This window comes from Cherax quadricarinatus, chromosome 61, assembly GCF_038502225.1.
Source record: "Cherax quadricarinatus isolate ZL_2023a chromosome 61, ASM3850222v1, whole genome shotgun sequence".
Classification (NCBI taxonomy): domain Eukaryota; kingdom Metazoa; phylum Arthropoda; class Malacostraca; order Decapoda; family Parastacidae; genus Cherax; species Cherax quadricarinatus.
This window is the reverse complement of record NC_091352.1, coordinates 2,049,597-2,071,170: the sequence shown is the minus strand read 5'-3', so window position 1 is coordinate 2,071,170 and position 21,574 is coordinate 2,049,597. Positions and strand designations below refer to the sequence as shown.

The following is a 21,574-nucleotide window of genomic DNA, read 5'->3' as shown; positions in this document are numbered from 1 at the left end:
GGTGCTGTTGCAGTGGGTGGAGAGAGTGGGTGCTGTTGCAGTGGGTGGGGAGAGAGTGGGTGCTGTTGCAATGGGTGGAGAGAGAGTGGGTGCTGTTGCAGTGGGTGGGGAGAGAGTGGGTGCTGTTGCAGTGGGTGGAGAGAGAGTGGGTGCTGTTGCAGTGGGTGGAGAGAGAGTGGGTGCTGTTGCAGTGGGTGGGGAGAGAGTGGGTGCTGTTGCAGTGGGTGGAGAGAGAGTGGGTGCTGTTGCAGTGGGTGGGGAGAGAGTGGGTGCTGTTGCAGTGGGTGGGGAGAGAGTGGGTGCTGTTGCAGTGGGTGGAGAGAGAGTGGGTGCTGTTGCAGTGGGTGGGGAGAGAGTGGGTGCTGTTGCAGAGTGGGTGCTGTTGCAGTGGGTGGGGAGAGAGTGGGTGCTGTTGCAGTGGGTGGAGAGAGAGTGGGTGGAGAGAGAGTGGGTGCTGTTGCAGTGGGTGGAGAGAGAGTGGGTGCTGTTGCAGTGGGTGGAGAGAGAGTGGGTGCTGTTGCAGTGGGTGGGGAGAGAGTGGGTGCTGTTGCAATGGGTGGAGAGAGAGTGGGTGCTGTTGCAGTGGGTGGAGAGAGAGTGGGTGCTGTTGCAGTGGGTGGAGAGAGAGTGGGTGCTGTTGCAGTGGGTGGGGAGAGAGTGGGTGCTGTTGCAGTGGGTGGAGAGAGAGTGGGTGCTGTTGCAGTGGGTGGAGAGAGAGTGGGTGCTGTTGCAGTGGGTGGGGAGAGAGTGGGTGCTGTTGCAGTGGGTGGAGAGAGAGTGGGTGCTGTTGCAGTGGGTGGGGAGAGAGTGGGTGCTGTTGCAGTGGGTGGGGAGAGAGTGGGTGCTGTTGCAGTGGGTGGAGAGAGAGTGGGTGCTGTTGCAGTGGGTGGAGAGAGAGTGGGTGCTGTTGCAGTGGGTGGAGAGAGAGTGGGTGCTGTTGCAGTGGGTGGGGAGAGAGTGGGTGCTGTTGCAGTGGGTGGAGAGAGAGTGGGTGCTGTTGCAGTGGGTGGAGAGAGAGTGGGTGCTGTTGCAGTGGGTGGAGAGAGAGTGGGTGCTGTTGCAGTGGGTGGAGAGAGAGTGGGTGCTGTTGCAGTGGGTGGAGAGAGAGTGGGTGCTGTTGCAGTGGGTGGGGAGAGAGTGGGTGCTGTTGCAGTGGGTGGGGAGAGAGTGGGTGCTGTTGCAGTGGGTGGGGAGAGAGTGGGTGCTGTTGCAGTGGGTGGGGAGAGAGTGGGTGCTGTTGCAGTGGGTGGGGAGAGAGTGGGTGCTGTTGCAGTGGGTGGGGAGAGAGTGGGTGCTGTTGCAGTGGGTGGGGAGAGAGTGGGTGCTGTTGCAGTGGGTGGGGAGAGAGTGGGTGCTGTTGCAGTGGGTGGGGAGAGAGTGGGTGCTGTTGCAGTGGGTGGGGAGAGAGTGGGTGCTGTTGCAGTGGGTGGGGAGAGAGTGGGTGCTGTTGCAGTGGGTGGGGAGAGAGTGGGTGCTGTTGCAGTGGGTGGGGAGAGAGTGGGTGCTGTTGCAGTGGGTGGGGAGAGAGTGGGTGCTGTTGCAGTGGGTGGGGAGAGAGTGGGTGCTGTTGCAGTGGGTGGGGAGAGAGTGGGTGCTGTTGCAGTGGGTGGGGAGAGAGTGGGTGCTGTTGCAGTGGGTGGGGGGGAGAGAGAGACGGAGGGATGTTATCTACTCACAACGGCCTGAGAACTTACACAATAGAGAGGGAGAAAAAGGAGGGAGGGAGAAATACTGATACAAGTAGAGGGTCTCTCTTCTCCCTCTGCTCTCGAGAACTTTTGATTCATAATCGCACGCTCTCAGGTTCGATTCCCTGGCACGTAGAATTATACTGCCAAGCTTGAAACACCTGCCCTCTCCTGCTGCCCCTGCCCTCTCCTGCTGCCCCTGCCCTCCCCTGCTGTCCCTGCCCTCTCCTGCTGCCCCAGCCCTCTCCTGCTGCCCCTGCCCTCTCCTGCTGCCCCTGCCCTCTCCTGCTGCCCCTGCCCTCCCCTGCTGGCCCAGCCCTCTCCTGCTGCCCCAGCCCTCTCCTGCTGCCCCTGCCCTCTCCTGCTGTCCCTGCCCTCTCCTGCTGCCCCTGCCCTCTCCTGCTGTCCCTGCCCTCCCCTGCTGCCCCTGCCCTCTCCTGCTGCCCCTGCCCTCTCCTGCTGCACCTCTCCTCCCCTGCTGCCCCTCTCCTCCCCTGCTGTCACATTCCTCCCCTGCTACCCCTCTCCTCCCCTGCTGCCCCGCCTCCCCTGCTGCCCCTCTCCTCCCCTGCTGCCCCTCTCCTCCCCTGCTGCCCCTCTCCTCCCGTGCTGCCCCTCTCCTACCGTGCTGCCCCTCTCCTCCCCTGCTGCTCCTCTCCTCCCCTGCTGCCCCTCTCCTCCCGTGCTGCCCCTCTCCTACCGTGCTGCCCCTCTCCTCCCCTGCTGCCCCTCTCCTCCCCTGCTGCCCCTCTCTTCCCCTGCTGCACCTCTCCTCCCCTGCTGTCCCTCTCCTCCCCTGCTGTCCCTCTCCTCCCGTGCTGCTCCTCTCCTCCCCTGCTGCTCCTCTCCTCCCCTGCTGCCCCTCTCCTCCCCTGCTGCACCTCTCCTCCCCTGCTGCACCTCTCCTCCCCTGCTGCACTCTCCTCCCCTGCTGCACCTCTCCTTCTCTGCTGCCCCTCTCCTTCCCTGCTGTCTCTCTCCTCCCCTGCTGCACCTCTCCTCCCCTGCTGCACCTCTCCTCCCCTGCTGCACTCTCCTCCCCTGCTGCACCTCTCCTTCTCTGCTGCCCCTCTCCTTCCCTGCTGCCCCTCTCCTTCCCTGCTGTCTCTCTCCTCCCCTGCTGCACCTCTCCTCCCCTGCTGCACCTCTCCTCCCCTGCTGCACCTCTCCTCCCCTGCTGCACCTCTCCTCCCCTGCTGCACCTCTCCTCCCCTGCTGCACCTCTCCTCCCCTGCTGCACCTCTCCTCCCCTGCTGCCCCTCTCCTTCCCTGCTGCACCTCTCCTCCCCTGCTGCACATCTCCTCCCCTGCTGCACCTCTCCTCCCTTGCTGCACCTCTCCTCCCCTGCTGCACCTCTCCTCCCCTGCTACCCCTGCCAAGCTAGCAACAAAACAAGTGCTGGTGTGATGGAATATGACAGGGAAACATCGCTAGCTATATAATAGTTACAGTGTTGCCACAATGTAACTATTACACTGGCTAGTGTAGCAGCACACTGCTGATATATCCAGTGTTGATAAATATAAACAACTCTCTCTCTCTCTGGTTTACGGGTCTTTGTTGTCAGTAGACTTACAACGCTTAAATCAATATGGTGGTGCAGGAGTGTCTGTAGGAAGGGTCTGTGGAGGAACCATGGGTTGTGGGGGTTAGCTGTGGGAGAACCAGGGGTTGTGGGGGTTAGCTGTGTGGGAACCATGGGTTGTGAGGGTTAGCTGTGTGGGAACCATGGGTTGTGGGGGTTAGCTGTGTGGGAACCATGGGTTGTGAGGGTTAGCTGTGTGGGAACCATGGGTTGTGAGGGTTAGCTGTGTGGGAACCATGGGTTGTGAGGGTTAGCTGTGTGGGAACCATGGGTTGTGAGGGTTAGCTGTGTGGGAACCATGGGTTGTGAGGGTTAGCTGTGTGGGAACCATGGGTTGTGGGGGTTAGCTGTGTGGGAACCATGGGTTGTGAGGGTTAGCTGTGTGGGAACCATGGGTTGTGAGGGTTAGCTGTGTGGGAACCATGGGTTGTGAGGGTTAGCTGTGTGGGAACCATGGGTTGTGAGGGTTAGCTGTGGAGAAACCATGGGTAGTGGGGAAGCAGTGGTAGTGGGGAAGGGGTGTGGGATAAGCATGGTGCCAGGAAGAGTAGTGGGTTACAGGAAGGAGTGCTACACAAGGACCTGTGTGGAGTGTCATACAGTGATGCAGTTGTTAGAGTCCTCTTGAGGGTAAGTTTGTTTAAGTACAGTTACACACAAGTACAGTTACACTCAAGTACAGCTACACACAAGTACAGTTACACACAAGTACAGTTACACACAAGTACAGCTACACACAAGTACAGTTACACACAAGTACAGTTACACACAAGTACAGTTACACACAAGTACAGCTACACACAAGTACAGTTACACACAAGTACAGTTACACACAAGTACAGCTACACACAAGTACAGTTACACACAAGTACAGTTACACACAAGTACAGTTACACACAAGTACAGTTACACACAAGTACAGCTACACACAAGTACAGTTACACACAAGTACAGCTACACACAAGTACAGTTACACACAAGTACAGTTACACACAAGTACAGTTACACACAAGTACAGTTACACACAAGTACAGTTACACACAAGTACAGTTACACACAAGTACAGTTACACACAAGTACAGCTACACACAAGTACAGTTACACACAAGTACAGTTACACACAAGTACAGCTACACACAAGTACAGTTACACACAAGTACAGTTACACACAAGTACAGTTACACACAAGTACAGTTACACACAAGTACAGTTACACACAAGTACAGTTACACACAAGTACAGCTACACACAAGTACAGTTACACACAAGTACAGTTACACACAAGTACAGCTACACACAAGTACAGCTACACACAAACACAAGCTCTAGGCCTTTCGTGTTGCAATCAACACATCAGGAGCTTGCGATGTTGCAGTAATGAGGAAGAGTTCCAATCAAATTCGTTCAGGGGAACGTTTTTTGATCGAATGACATTCAATCCAAAAAAACGTTCCCCTGAACGAATTTGTCTGGACTTCATTTCTTTAACATTGCAAGCTCCTGACGATGTGTTGACTGAAACACGAAAGGCCTAGAGCTATCATTCATCTTCCTCTATTGTTGTTTTGCATAGTAATATATGTAAATTACCCTTCAGGATAACCCCAAAAAAGTCAGACTCTTTTCAATTGAGGTCCTTGTAATATTTTATTATTTAAATCCCAGCTACAAGATACAGTAGATAACGTATGTATAACCTTGAAAATCAGAACAGCTTATTAAGACAACAATGGCGGGCCCCGCTTATACAGCAGGTTAGGTTCCTCTGTTCTGTAGCTTCATTCATTAGGTACCTTTTCGGCTGTCTTCCTGAACTGGCTTATGCTAGGAGAGGCTTTGACATGTGCAGGCAATCCGCTCCACTCTGTTATTGCAGCGTAATACAAGGTGTTTGAAGCCTGACCACCTACTGTAGCTACATTGCGTGCAGCCAGCAGTAACAGCCTGGTTGATCAGGCTCTGATCCACCAGGAGGCCTGGTCACAGACCGGGCCGCGGGGGCGTTGACCCCCGGAACTCTCTCCAGGTAAACTCCAGGTAAACTACAATACTGTGTTACTTTCCTAGGCCAGTACTATACTGGTTTGGGTTCCCAACCTTGACAAACTCCGCAGTAAGATATTCTGGACACTGCTTGCGAGTGTGGTGGAGCCATCTGTGGGACCTGTGATGGCGGATGTAGCGGACCATCTGGGACCTCTGACCTGTGAAGGAGGAACCATCTGGGACCTCTGACCTGTGAAGGAAGGACCATCTGGGACCTCTGACCTGTGAAGGAGGGACCATCTGGGACCTCTGACCTGTGAAGGAGGGACCATCTGGGTCCTCTGACCTGTGAAGGAGGGACCATCTGGGACCTCTGACCTGTGAAAGAGGGACCATCTGGGACCTCTGACCTGTGAAGGAGGAACCATCTGGGACCTCTGACCTGTGAAGGAGGAACCATCTGGGTCCTCTGACCTGTGAAGGAGGGACCATCTATGTCCACTGACCTGTGAAGGAGGGACCATCTATGTCCACTGACCTGTGAAGGAGGGACCATCTGGGACCTCTGACCTGTGAAGGAGGGACCATCTGGGTCCACTGACCTGTGGAGGGACCATCTATGTCCACTGACCTGTGAAGGAGGGACCATCTATGTCCACTGACCTGTGAAGGAGGGACCATCTATGTCCACTGACCTGTGAAGGAGGGACCATCTATGTCCACTGACCTGTGAAGGAGGGACCATCTATGTCCACTGACCTGTGAAGGAGGGACCATCTATGTCCACTGACCTGTGAAGGAGGGACCATCTATGTCCACTGACCTGTGAAGGAGGGACCATCTGGGTCCACCGAGGGGTGAATGAGGAGAAACCATCTGACCTGTGAAGGATGGACTATCTGGGTCCGTTACTCTACCCATCCTACTGCCTTTCTACAACTTTCAATAACTGCTCAGTGTATCTCCTTGTAAATAACGTAATTACCAGTTCCTCGTCAGTGTTAGAGTACACTGTAAGTTTTTGTACCTAATCAATACATTAACATCAATTTATATTTACAATGGCGACATTTTTACAATAGTCACACTGTAAATATTTACAAGTGCGCAGTACTGGCGCACAAGTCTGTTTACTCTGTTTAGTGTTTACGTTAGATTCAAACTTTTGACACTTGATAAGAAAAAGAAATGAAAATATTGTGAACGCGGCACGTGGAGTGGTACGATGTAGGCGTCACGCTATTGGTCGGCTGCTTGCATTCCTTCATGATGTCAGCCGCAGTCGGAGCAGCTGATTGGTTGCTGCTGCATTCTTGGGTGACGTCAGCCCGTCAGGCGCCGCTGATTGGTGGGTTGCGAGGGCGTGTTTGGCAGTACAAGTTGGCGCGTAAACTCTTGCCACCGCGACGTTCTGTACTGTTTTAATGTTAATAATAATAATCTTTATTTCTACAAGTACATGTACAAGGTATACAGGTCTAGCGGACATCAATGACATATTGCTATATAGAAAGCAGCTTGTTAAGCAAGAGCATTTCGGACAAATTAGGTCCCCAGGATGCGACCTACACCAGTCCACTGACACCCAGGTACCTATTTTACTGCTAGGAGAGCAGTGACAGTAGGTGTCTTAAGGAAATACGTCCTAATGTTTACACCCGTACCGTGGATCGAACCACGGACCTCAGTGTCTGAGATGAGTGTGCTAGCGATTGAGCTACAGTGTCTGTAGTGTGTTGGTGTCTGTCTGTAGTCTAATTTAGTATACGTAAAAGGACACAGATGCAACTAATGGGACATTTTATTGTGGCAACGTTTCGCTCTCCAGGAGCTTTATCAAGCCGTTACAAACAATACAAGGACACATAGGGTATATATAGGTACCAAGTGAGATGAAAGAGTAGGCCTACTGACCCATATGGTAGGAGAGGTAGTAGTAGTAGTAGTAGTACGAGTGGAGGTAACTCTGGGTTGCTATGTGATGGCAGGGTTTATTGTTTTGTGTACAATTCTGGCTAATATCTCCGAAGTGACGAAGCTGCCTTTATTTTGAAAGTTACCTGGAGTTTACCTGGAGAGTGTTTCGGGGGTCAACGCCCCCGCGGCCCGGTCTGTGACCAGGCCTCCTGGTGGATCAGCGCCTGATCAACCAGGCTGTTGCTGCTGGCTGCACGCAAACCAACGTACGAGCCACAGCCCGGCTGATCAGGAACTGCCTTTAGGTGCTTGTCCAGTGCCAGCTTGAAGACTGCCAGGGGTCTGTTGGTAATCCCCCTTATGTGTGCTGGGAGGCAGTTGAACAGTCTCGGTCCCCTGACACTTATTGTATGGTCTCTTAACGTGCTAGTGACACCCCTGCTTTTCATTGGGGGGATGGTGCATCGTCTGCCAAGTCTTTTGCTTTCGTAGTGAGTGATTTTCGTGTGCAAGTTCGGTACTAGTCCCTCTAGGATTTTCCAGGTGTATATAATCATGTATCTCTCCCTCCTGCGTTCCAGGGAATACAGGTTTAGAAACCTCAAGCGCTCCCAGTAATTGAGGTGTTTTATCTCCGTTATGCGCGCCGTGAAAGTTCTCTGTACATTTTCTAGGTCGGCAATTTCACCTGCCTTGAAAGGTGCTGTTAGAGTGCAGCAATATTCCAGCCTAGATAGAACAAGTGACCTGAAGAGTGTCATCATGGGCTTGGCCTCCCTAGTTTTGAAGGTTCTCATTATCCATCCTGTCATTTTTCTAGCAGATGCGATTGATACAATGTTATGGTCCTTGAAGGTGAGATCCTCCGACATAATCACTCCCAGGTCTTTGACGTTGGTGTTTCGCTCTATTTTGTGGCCAGAATTTGTTTTGTACTCTGATGAAGATTTAATTTCCTCATGTTTACCATATCTGAGTAATTGAAATTTCTCATCGTTGAACTTCATATTGTTTTCTGCAGCCCACTGAAAGATTTGGTTGATGTCCGCCTGGAGCCTTGCAGTGTCTGCAATGGAAGACACTGTCATGCAGATTCGGGTGTCATCTGCAAAGGAAGACACGGTGCTGTGGCTGACATCCTTGTCTATGTCGGATATGAGGATGAGGAACAAGATGGGAGCTAGTACTGTGCCTTGTGGAACAGAGCTTTTCACCGTAGCTGCCTCGGACTTTACTCTGTTGACGACTACTCTCTGTGTTCTGTTAGTGAGGAAATTATAGATCCATCGACCAACTTTTCCTGTTATTCCTTTAGCGCGCATTTTGTGCGCTATTACGCCATGGTCACACTTGTCGAAGACACATGTGCAACATCTGGATATCTTTATTGTAGACGTTTCGCCATCCAGTGGCTTTATCAATACATATTCTAGGACATAATAGGAAGACAGTAGAACTATATACAAAAGATGAGGTAATCAGTCCCTCGGCCTTGGAGTTAGTGTTCACAGCATCGTGGTGGAGGAGAATCTGGAGCAAAGGCAAGAAGACTGGCGGTTATATAGGCCTATATAACCTCCACCACGATGCTGTGAACACTAACTCCAAGGCCGAGGGACTGATTACCTCATCTTTTGTATATAGTTCTACTGTCTTCCTATTATGTCCTAGAATCTGTATTGATAAAGCCACTGGATGGCGAAACGTCTACAATAAAGATATCCAGATGTTGCACATGTGTCTTAACTTTCATATTGTCGGTATTTTATACCTTTCTTGCACTACCTTTATTTTGTTTAATGGTGTCTGAAATAGCGATTAAAGATGACTCAAGGTATTTACGCTTGTGGAAGTTTGCCTCTATGATCACTAGGCGGCCTGACTGAATCTCGTAAGATGGTTAAAAGAATTTCTGTGTTGCACACAGGCGTTGTTCAAGTTATCGTTTCTGTAATCATTGATATGTTACGTCGGTGTTACACCGACGTATACCTTGTCAAAGCCTCCACAAGGGAATGTGTAAACACCTGTATTGACTGGTTCAAGATTCTTCACTTTGGTCCCGGTCAAATCTTTGATGGATGTGCTGGCTGCGATGGCGACTCTAGTGTTGGCTTGTGCAAGTATTTTGGAGACGTTCAAGGCAACTTGGCTGTTGGGAGGGATTACGACTTTGTTTAAAATGATGCTAGTGCGTGGTGAATTGTTGATTTGGAGGGCTCTTTTCTTACAGTTCTTGATGAAGAAGGAAACTGTACCTCGTCAAGGAACTCTGGGCTGCAAATTCGTTATGTTCTCAGGGAAGTCCGATGATGATGCCTCGTTTGGTCTTAGTATCTGGCTGGAATAGAAGTGTGTGAGATCGTTTTTGTTTGTAGGTTTCCTGTATGTAAACTTGGAATTTAAGAGTGTTATCTACTTTATGAATAAGGATGTCCATGTACCTAGAATCTACCTGGAGAGACGTTGAGAAATGGTAACCTGTCTTTGGGCTCAAGTGTGAACTGGATGGCCGGTTCAACTACGTCGAGTCTTCCCTAGGAGTTACGAGGACATAGTCCACATAACGTATCCGTGTGACGTAGGTGGGTTTCACCCAGGAGGCCCGACTACGATTCCCGGCATGGGAAGTTGTCAGTGTGTCCCGTAGCTCAGCTCACACACTGAAATCCAGCATTCGATCCCCGGTACGGCTGGAAACATTAGGACGTGTTTCCTTAAGACGCCTGCTGTCCATTTTTACCTAGCAATAAATAGGTACCTGCTTGTTAGTGGACTAGTGTGAGTTGCATCCTGGAACAAAACTGACCTAATTTGCGAGAAATGTTCAGCATAACAAGGGAATTTCTATATAGTAGTTTGTCACTGATGTCAGCTATGGTCTGTATACCTTGTACAAGTACCGGTAGATATAATAATTATTATTTTATTTTTAATATAAGTGTTCAGAGTTGAGCTCTGGGTGGTGTAGGAGGTAGTAGAACATTCCTTCATTCTTGTATTTTATTCCTGGCTTCCTTCCTGTCGTCTTTCCCTCATTCCTGGATTCCTTCCTGCAGCAGGTGGTAGTGGTGGCTGCTGCTGCCAGTGTGGTGGTACCTGTGTTCCTCTCTCTCTCTTGCTCAGTAACAAGGACTATGAACACCTGGCGGTACACGTGTGTGTGTGTGTGTGTGTGTGTGTGTGTGTGTGTGTGTGTGTGTGTGTGTGTGTGTGTGTGTTGGCACACATGACTCACGCATCATGACTCACTACATAAATCACACATCTTACTTTCTCTACGACAACAATAACAATAATAATAATAATAATAATAATAATAATAATTGTACATGCTGGGATATTTATTGTACACATAATTATTTATTATACTAGTAGTAACGATGTGTTTTGTCACGTGGGGAGCAGGGGGGCGCCCGCCCCCTCAGATGTGATCTGAAATGAATTTGATGAACTGTGATTATAATGAGATCATCTCCTAGAGAAAAAGAAACTCAGGAGGAGACATGATCACAACATACAAAGTACTCAGAGGAGACATGATCATGACATACAAGGTACTAAAGAGTATCCACTGGAAGAACAAAGACTTCAAGATGTTAATAGTGGGTACTTTTGGCACTCTCCTGGGTACTTTTGGCACTTTCCTGGGTACTTTTGGCACTCTCCTGGGTACTTTTGACACCCTCCTGGGTACCTTTGGCACACTCCTAGGCACTTTTGGCACTTTCCTGGGTACTTTTGACACCCTCGTGGGTACTTAACACCCTCGTGTGAGTTACAATCTCTCTCTCTCTCTCAATACAGTGTCTTCGTGCTCCTTGTACTCACCTATTTTTGGTTGCAGAGGTCGATTCATAGCTCCTGGCCCCGCCTCTTCACTGATTGCTACTAGATCCTCTCTCTCCCTGTTAGTGTGTATGTGTACTTATCTATTTGTGGTTAAAGGGATCGAGTCGCAGCTCCTGGCCCCGCGTGTGTGTGTGTTAGTGACTCCAGGCCCAGGATGGAATACTTGTATCTAGGCTACACCTGTCTAGTGACACCTGTTTAATGTCCAGCTATTTTTCTGGTTCTTGGTTACTAAGTCCTGTTGGTTACTAAGTCCTGTTGGTTACTAGGTCCTGTTGGTTACTAAGTCCTGTTGGTTACTAAGTACCGTTGGTTAGCTTCTTGGTGTTGTAGGTTGTACCTGGTGAGAAGAATATGAGTGGGGGAGGAATGGAGGTGGGGAAGGGAGGAGAGTGTGGGCGGGGGAGGAAGATGTAACAGGTGGGGGAGAGGGGCGGTGAATTGACTAATTAGTTGTGGTAGTTTTGGAAAGTGGCGAGTAGTGAGTCACTGTAGATGTGTGGGAGGGTGTTGTGGGTGTGTTGTTGTGTTGTGGGGGGGTGTTGTGGGGAGGGTGTTGTGGGTGTGTTGTGTTGTGGGGGTATTGTGGGGTGTTGTGGGTGTGTTGTATTGTGTTGTGGGGGTGTTGTGAGGATGTTGTGGGGATGGGGTGTTGTGGGGGAGGGTGTTGTAGGGGAGGGTATTGTAGGGGTGTTGGGGAGGGGTTGTGAGGAGGATGTGATGTGAGTCAAGTACAGTCACTCTTGTAACCACGAGAGTCAAGTACAGTCACTCTTGTAACCACGAGAGTCAAGTACAGTCACTCTTGTAACCACGAGAGTCAAGTACAGTCACTCTTGTAACCACGAGAGTCAAGTACAGTCACTCTTGTAACCACGAGAGTCAAGTACAGTCACTCTTGTAACCACGAGAGTCAAGTACAGTCACTCTTGTAACCACGAGAGTCAAGTACAGTCACTCTTGTAACCACGAGAGTCAAGTACAGTCACTCTTGTAACCACGAGAGTCAAGTACAGTCACTCTTGCAACCACGAGAGTCAAGTACAGTCACTCTTGTAACCACGAGAGTCAAGTACAGTCACACTTGCAACCACGAGAGTCAAGTACAGTCACACTTGTAACCACGAGAGTCAAGTACAGTCACACTTGCAACCACGAGAGTCAAGTAGAGTCACACTTGTAACCACGAGAGTCAAGTACAGTCACACTTGCAACCACGAGAGTCAAGTACAGTCACACTTGTAACCACGTGAGTCAAGTACAGTCACTCTTGTAACCACGTGAGTCAAGTACAGTCACTCTTGTAACCACGTGAGTCAAGTACAGTCACTCTTGTAACCACGAGAGTCAAGTACAGTCACTCTTGTAACCACGAGAGTCAAGTACAGTCACTCTTGTAACCACGAGAGTCAAGTACAGTCACTCTTGTAACCACGAGAGTCAAGTACAGTCACTCTTGTAACCACGAGAGTCAAGTACAGTCACTCTTGTAACCACGAGATTCAAGTACAGTCACTCTTGTAACCACGAGAGTCAAGTACAGTCACTCTTGTAACCACGAGAGTCAAGTACAGTCACTCTTGTAACCACGAGAGTCAAGTACAGTCACTCTTGTAACCACGAGAGTCAAGTACAGTCACTCTTGTAACCACGAGAGTCAAGTACAGTCACTCTTGTAACCACGAGAGTCAAGTACAGTCACACTTGCAACCACGAGAGTCAAGTACAGTCACACTTGTAACCACGAGAGTCAAGTACAGTCACACTTGCAACCACGAGAGTCAAGTAGAGTCACACTTGTAACCACGAGAGTCAAGTACAGTCACACTTGCAACCACGAGAGTCAAGTACAGTCACACTTGTAACCACGTGAGTCAAGTACAGTCACTCTTGTAACCACGTGAGTCAAGTACAGTCACTCTTGTAACCACGTGAGTCAAGTACAGTCACTCTTGTAACCACGAGAGTCAAGTACAGTCACTCTTGTAACCACGAGAGTCAAGTACAGTCACTCTTGTAACCACGAGAGTCAAGTACAGTCACTCTTGTAACCACGAGAGTCAAGTACAGTCACTCTTGTAACCACGAGAGTCAAGTACAGTCACTCTTGTAACCACGAGATTCAAGTACAGTCACTCTTGTAACCACGAGAGTCAAGTACAGTCACTCTTGTAACCACGAGAGTCAAGTACAGTCACTCTTGTAACCACGAGAGTCAAGTACAGTCACTCTTGTAACCACGAGAGTCAAGTACAGTCACTCTTGTAACCACGAGAGTCAAGTACAGTCACTCTTGTAACCACGTGAGTCAAGTACAGTCACACTTGCAACCACGAGAGTCAAGTACAGTCACTCTTGTAACCACGTGAGTCAAGAAGTCACTCTTGTAACCACGAGAGTCAAGTACAGTCACACTTGTAACCACGAGAGTCAAGTACAGCCACACTTGTAACCACGTGAGTCAAGTACAGTCACTCCTGTAACCACTAGAGTCAAGTACAGTCACGTTACTGTCATTACTTTGGATAAAAGGAGTTCAATCTGTAATGTAGAGTGGACCTAGTGGTTACCAGCGAAGAGGGGGGCCCAGGAGCTATGAATCGACCCCTGCAACCACAAGCAGGTGAGTACACACACACGCAAAGAACAATACATTGTACCTACTTTCTGGTTTATTTTCTCAAATGACTTGGTTTGTGCCACGATACATGTAGTTCTTAGTGGAGGAAGTAACTGAGAACTGGTGCAGCCCTGCCAGTGGACTCGACCCAAGGCTGGGTGTGCACAGTTCGTCACCTGGTGAGGGAGGAGGTCGTCTGGGGTACTTACTGCTAACACAGTTCGTCACCTGGTGAGGGAGGAGGTCGTCTGGGGTACTTACTGCTAACACAGTTCGTCACCTGGTGAGGGAGGAGGTCGTCTGGGGGTACTTACTGCTAACACAGTTCGTCACCTGGTGAGGGAGGAGGTCGTCTGGGGGTACTTACTGCTAACACAGTTCGTCATCTGGTGAGGGAGGAGGTCGTCTGGGGTACTTACTGCTAACACAGTTCGTCACCTGGTGAGGGAGGTCGTCTGGGGTACTTACTGCTAACACAGTTCGTCACCTGGTGAGGGAGGAGGTCGTCTGGGGGTACTTACTGCTAACACAGTTCGTCACCTGGTGAGGGAGGAGGTCGTCTGGGGTACTTACTGCTAACACAGTTCGTCACCTGGTGAGGGAGGAGGTCGTCTGGGGTACTTACTGCTAACACAGTTCGTCACCTGGTGAGGGAGGAGGTCGTCTGGGGTACTTACTGCTAACACAGTTCGTCACCTGGTGAGGGAGGAGGTCGTCTGGGGTACTTACTGCTAACACAGTTCGTCACCTGGTGAGGGAGGAGGTCGTCTGGGGTACTTACTGCTAACATAGTTCGTCACCTGGTGAGGGAGGAGGTCGTCTGGGGGTACTTTCTGCTAACACAGTTCGTCACCTGGTGAGGGAGGAGGTCGTCTGGGGTACTTACTGCTAACACAGTTCGTCACCTGGTGAGGGAGGAGGTCGTCTGGGGGTACTTACTGCTAACACAGTTCGTCACCTGGTGAGGGTGGAGGTCGTCTGGGGGTACTTACTGCTAACACAGTTCGTCACCTGGTCAGGGAGGAGGTCGTCTGGGGTACTTACTGCTAACACAGTTCGTCACCTGGTGAGGGAGGAGGTCGTCTGGGGGTACTTACTGCTAACACAGTTCGTCACCTGGTGAGGGAGGAGGTCGTCTGGGGGTACTTACTGCTAACACAGTTCGTCGCCTGGTGAGGGAGGAGGTCGTCTGGGGTACTTACTGCTAACACAGTTCGTCACCTGGTGAGGGAGGTCGTCTGGGGTACTTACTGCTAACACAGTTCGTCACCTGGTGAGGGAGAAGGTCGTCTGGGGTACTTACTGCTAACACAGTTCGTCACCTGGTGAGGGAGGAGGTCGTCTGGGGTACTTACTGCTAACACAGTTCGTCACCTGGTGAGGGAGGAGGTCGTCTGGGGGTACTTACTGCTAACACAGTTCGTCACCTGGTGAGGGAGGTCGTCTGGGGTACTTACTGCTAACACAGTTCGTCACCTGGTGAGGGAGGAGGTCGTCTGGGGGTACTTACTGCTAACACAGTTCGTCACCTGGTGAGGGAGGAGGTCGTCTGGGGTACTTACTGCTAACACAGTTCGTTACCTGGTGAGGGAGGAGGTCGTCTGGGGTACTTACTGCTAACACAGTTCGTCACCTGGTGAGGGAGGAGGTCGTCTGGGGTACTTACTGCTAACACAGTTCGTCGTTACCTGGTGAGGGAGGAGGTCGTCTGGGGTACTTACTGCTAACACAGTTCGTCACCTGGTGAGGGAGGAGGTCGTCTGGGGGTACTTACTGCTAACACAGTTCGTCACCTGGTGAGGGAGGAGGTCGTCTGGGGTACTTACTGCTAACACAGTTCGTCACCTGGTGAGGGAGGAGGTCGTCTGGGGGTACTTACTGCTAACACAGTTCGTCACCTGGTGAGGGAGGAGGTCGTCTGGGGTACTTACTGCTAACACAGTTCGTCACCTGGTGAGGGAGGAGGTCGTCTGGGGTACTTACTGCTAACACAGTTCGTCACCTGGTGAGGGAGGAGGTCGTCTGGGGTACTTACTGCTAACACAGTTCGTCACCTGGTGAGGGAGGAGGTCGTCTGGGGTACTTACTGCTAACACAGTTCGTCACCTGGTGAGGGAGGAGGTCGTCTGGGGTACTTACTGCTAACACAGTTCGTCACCTGGTGAGGGAGGAGGTCGTCTGGGGTACTTACTGCTAACACAGTTCGTCACCTGGTGAGGGAGGAGGTCGTCTGGGGTACTTACTGCTAACACAGTTCGTCACCTGGTGAGGGAGGAGGTCGTCTGGGGTACTTACTGCTAACACAGTTCGTCACCTGGTGAGGGAGGAGGTCGTCTGGGGTACTTACTGCTAACACAGTTCGTCACCTGGTGAGGGAGGAGGTCGTCTGGGGTACTTACTGCTAACACAGTTCGTCACCTGGTGAGGGAGGAGGTCGTCTGGGGTACTTACTGCTAACACAGTTCGTCACCTGGTGAGGGAGGTACTTAGCTAACACAGTTCGTCTCGTCTGGGGTACTTACTGCTAACACAGTTCGTCACCTGGTGAGGGAGGAGGTCGTCTGGGGTACTTACTGCTAACACAGTTCGTCACCTGGTGAGGGAGGAGGTCGTCTGGGGTACTTACTGCTAACACAGTTCGTCACCTGGTGAGGGAGGAGGTCGTCTGGGGTACTTACTGCTAACACAGTTCGTCACCTGGTGAGGGAGGAGGTCGTCTGGGGTACTTACTGCTAACAATCAGATACACTATTATGGTGTGTGCCCACTATGTAAGGTATAATGAGGATGAGTATATTATTACTCACCCACAATGAGTACAAACAAGGCTGCACTCTTTGTTCATCTGCTTGTTATTGCAAGGGTTGAGTCTAGTCTCCTGGCCCCGCCTCTTAACTGGCTGTAACCAGGTATAATTCCTCACAGGATACATACTACATAAGGTGTATGTCTCAGTGTATATACACTGAGGTGTATGTTTCTCAGTGTGTATACACTGAGGTGTATGTTTCTCAGTGTATATACACTGAGGTGTATGTTTCTCAGTGTGTATACACTGAGGTGTATGTTTCTCAGTGTGTATACACTGAGGTGTATGTTTCTCAGTGTGTATACACTGAGGTGTATGTTTCTCAGTGTATATACACTGAGGTGTATGTTTCTCAGTGTGTATACACTGAGGTGTATGTTTCTCAGTGTATATACACTGAGGTGTATGTTTCTCAGTGTGTATACACTGAGGTGTATGTTTCTCAGTGTGTGTACACTGAAAGACATACACCTCAGTGTATATACACTGAGACATACACCTCAGTGTATATACACTGAAAGACATACACCTCAGTGTATATACACTGAGACATACACCTCAGTGTATATACACTGAGACATACACCTCAGTGTATATAGACTGAGAAACATACAGCTCAGTGTATATACACTGAGAGACATACAGCTCAGTGTATATACACTGAGGTGTATGTCTCTCAGTGTATATACACTGAGACGCATGTCTCACAGATGCCACCAGGCACTACACATTACGTCTGTCATGTACGTCATGACGCAACTTTGCGTCTTCATCGTTCAACACAGAGTGACTCATCAGCCCTCATAAAAACACCAGGACTACTGAATTACGAAATCCAAGGAAGGCATTCATCCACACGTTCTGACCCTCACGGAGTCATCCAGACGTTCTGACCCTCATGGAGTCATCCAGACGTTCTGACCCTCATGGGGGAGTCATCCACACGTTCTGACCCTCACGGAGTCATCCACACGTTCTGACCCTCACGGAGTCATCCAGACGTTCTGACCCTCACGGAGTCATCCACACGTTCTGACCCTCACGGAGTCATCCAGACGTTCTGACCCTCACGGAGTCATCCACACGTTCTGACCCTCATGGAGTCATCCACACGTTCTGACCCTCATGGAGTCATCCAGACGTTCTGACCCTCACGGAGTCATCCACACGTTCTGACCCTCATGGAGTCATCCACACGTTCTGACCCTCATGGAGTCATCCACACGTTCTGACCCTCATGGAGTCATCCACACGTTCTGACCCTCACGGAGTCATCCACACGTTCTGACCCTCACGGAGTCATCCAGACGTTCTGACCCTCACGGAGTCATCCACACGTTCTGACCCTCACGGAGTCATCCACACGTTCTGACCCTCACGGAGTCATCCACACGTTCTGACCCTCATGGGGGAGTCATCCAGACGTTCTGACCCTCACGGAGTCATCCACACGTTCTGACCCTCATGGAGTCATCCACACGTTCTGACCCTCATGGAGTCATCCACACGTTCTGACCCTCATGGAGTCATCCACACGTTCTGACCCTCACGGAGTCATCCACACGTTCTGACCCTCACGGAGTCATCCAGACGTTCTGACCCTCATGGAGTCATCCACACGTTCTGACCCTCATGGAGTCATCCAGACGTTCTGACCCTCACGGAGTCATCCAGACGTTCTGACCCTCATGGAGTCATCCAGACGTTCTGACCCTCACGGAGTCATCCAGACGTTCTGACCCTCATGGAGTCATCCACACGTTCTGACCCTCATGGAGTCATCCAGACGTTCTGACCCTCACGGAGTCATCCAGACGTTCTGACCCTCATGGAGTCATCCAGACGTTCTGACCCTCACGGAGTCATCCACACGTTCTGACCCTCATGGAGTCATCCACACGTTCTGACCCTCATGGAGTCATCCACACGTTCTGACCCTCATGGAGTCATCCACACGTTCTGACCCTCACGGAGTCATCCACACGTTCTGACCCTCATGGAGTCATCCAGACGTTCTGACCCTCATGGAGTCATCCACACGTTCTGACCCTCATGGAGTCATCCACACGTTCTGACCCTCATGGAGTCATCCAGACGTTCTGACCCTCACGGAGTCATCCACACGTTCTGACCCTCACGGAGTCATCCACACGTTCTGACCCTCATGGAGTCATCCACACGTTCTGACCCTCATGGAGTCATCCACACGTTCTGACCCTCATGGAGTCATCCAGACGTTCTGACCCTCATGGAGTCATCCACACGTTCTGACCCTCATGGAGTCATCCACACGTTCTGACCCTCATGGAGTCATCCAGACGTTCTGACCCTCATGGAGTCATCCACACGTTCTGACCCTCATGGAGTCATCCACACGTTCTGACCCTCACGGAGTCATCCAGACGTTCTGACCCTCATGGAGTCATCCACACGTTCTGACCCTCATGGAGTCATCCACACGTTCTGACCCTCACGGAGTCATCCACACGTTCTGACCCTCATGGAGTCATCCAGACGTTCTGACCCTCACGGAGTCATCCACACGTTCTGACCCTCATGGAGTCATCCAGACGTTCTGACCCTCACGGAGTCATCCACACGTTCTGACCCTCACGGAGTCATCCACACGTTCTGACCCTCACGGAGTCATCCAGACGTTCTGACCCTCACGGAGTCATCCACACGTTCTGACCCTCATGGAGTCATCCAGACGTTCTGACCCTCACGGAGTCATCCACACGTTCTGACCCTCACGGAGTCATCCAGACGTTCTGACCCTCATGGAGTCATCCAGACGTTCTGACCCTCACGGAGTCATCCAGACGTTCTGACCCTCATGGAGTCATCCAGACGTTCTGACCCTCACGGAGTCATCCAGACGTTCTGACCCTCACGGAGTCATCCAGACGTTCTGACCCTCACGGAGTCATCCACACGTTCTGACCCTCATGGAGTCATCCAGACGTTCTGACCCTCATGGAGTCATCCAGACGTTCTGACCCTCACGGAGTCATCCACACGTTCTGACCCTCATGGAGTCATCCAGACGTTCTGACCCTCACGGAGTCATCCAGACGTTCTGACCCTCATGGAGTCATCCAGACGTTCTGACCCTCATGGAGTCATCCACACGTTCTGACCCTCATGGAGTCATCCACACGTTCTGACCCTCACGGAGTCATCCAGACGTTCTGACCCTCATGGAGTCATCCAGACGTTCTGACCCTCATGGAGTCATCCAGACGTTCTGACCCTCACGGAGTCATCCACACGTTCTGACCCTCACGGAGTCATCCACACGTTCTGACCCTCACGGAGTCATCCAGACGTTCTGACCCTCATGGGGGAGTCATCCACACGTTCTGACCCTCACGGAGTCATCCACACGTTCTGACCCTCACGGAGTCATCCAGACGTTCTGACCCTCACGGAGTCATCCACACGTTCTGACCCTCACGGAGTCATCCACACGTTCTGACCCTCACGGAGTCATCCACACGTTCTGACCCTCACGGAGTCATCCACACGTTCTGACCCTCACGGAGTCATCCAGACGTTCTGACCCTCATGGGGGAGTCATCCACACGTTCTGACCCTCACGGAGTCATCCAGACGTTCTGACCCTCACGGAGTCATCCACACGTTCTGACCCTCATGGGGGAGTCATCCACACGTTCTGACCCTCACGGAGTCATCCAGACGTTCTGACCCTCACGGAGTCATCCAGACGTTCTGACCCTCATGGGGGAGTCATCCACACGTTCTGACCCTCACGGAGTCATCCAGACGTTCTGACCCTCACGGAGTCATCCACACGTTCTGACCCTCATGGGGGAGTCATCCACACGTTCTGACCCTCACGGAGTCATCCAGACGTTCTGACCCTCATGGGGGAGTCATCCACACGTTCTGACCCTCACGGAGTCATCCAGACGTTCTGACCCTCACGGAGTCATCCACACGTTCTGACCCTCATGGAGTCATCCACACGTTCTGACCATCACGGAGTCATCCACACGTTCTGACCCTCACGGAGTCATCCACACGTTCTGACCCTCATGGAGTCATCCACACGTTCTGACCCTCACGGAGTCATCCACACGTTCTGACCATCACGGAGTCATCCACACGTTCTGACCATCACGGAGTCATCCACACGTTCTGACCCTCATGGAGTCATCCACACGTTCTGACCCTCATGGAGTCATCCACACGTTCTGACCCTCATGGAGTCATCCAGACGTTCTGACCCTCACGGAGTCATCCACACGTTCTGACCCTCATGGAGTCATCCACACGTTCTGACCCTCACGGAGTCATCCACACGTTCTGACCATCACGGAGTCATCCACACGTTCTGACCATCACGGAGTCATTCACACGTTCTGACCATCACGGAGTCATCCACACGTTCTGACCATCACGGAGTCATCCACACGTTCTGACCCTCACGGAGTCATCCACACGTTCTGACCATCACGGAGTCATCCACACGTTCTGACCCTCATGGGGGTCATCCACACGTTCTGACCCTCATGGGGGAGTCATCCACACGTTCTGACCCTCATGGGGGAGTCATCCACACGTTCTGACCCTCATGGGGGAGTCATCCACACGTTCTGACCCTCATGGGAGAGTCATCCACACGTTCTGACCCTCATGGGGGTCATCCACACGTTCTGACCCTCATGGGGGAGTCATCCACACGTTCTGACCCTCATGGGGGAGTCATCCACAAGTCCTGACCCTCATGGGGAAGTCATCCACACGTTCTGACCCTCATGGGGGAATCATCCACACGTTCTGACCCTCATGGGGGAGTCATCCACACGTTCTGACCCTCATGGGGGAATCATCCACACGTTCTGACCCTCATGAGGGAGTCATCCACACGTTCTGACCCTCATGGGGGAATCATTCACACGTTCTGACCCTCATGGGGTAGTAATCCACACGTTTTGATCCTCATGGGGGAATCAGCCACACGTTCCGACCCTCATGGGGGATTCATCCGCACGTTCCGACCCTTGTGGGGGTCATCCACACGTTCTGACCCTCATGGAGGAATCATCTACACGTTCTGACCCTCATGGGGTAGTCATCCACACGTTTTGAC

The 21,574-nt window shown here is 51.4% G+C and overlaps 1 protein-coding gene across 2 annotated transcripts in view; it reads left to right on the top strand.

The window, feature by feature from the left end:
* The window catches only part of LOC128699425 (sestrin-2), a 149,504-nt gene that overhangs the window by 55,352 nt on the left and 72,578 nt on the right, over positions 1 to 21,574 (top strand). The gene's annotated exons all lie outside the window — the stretch shown is intronic.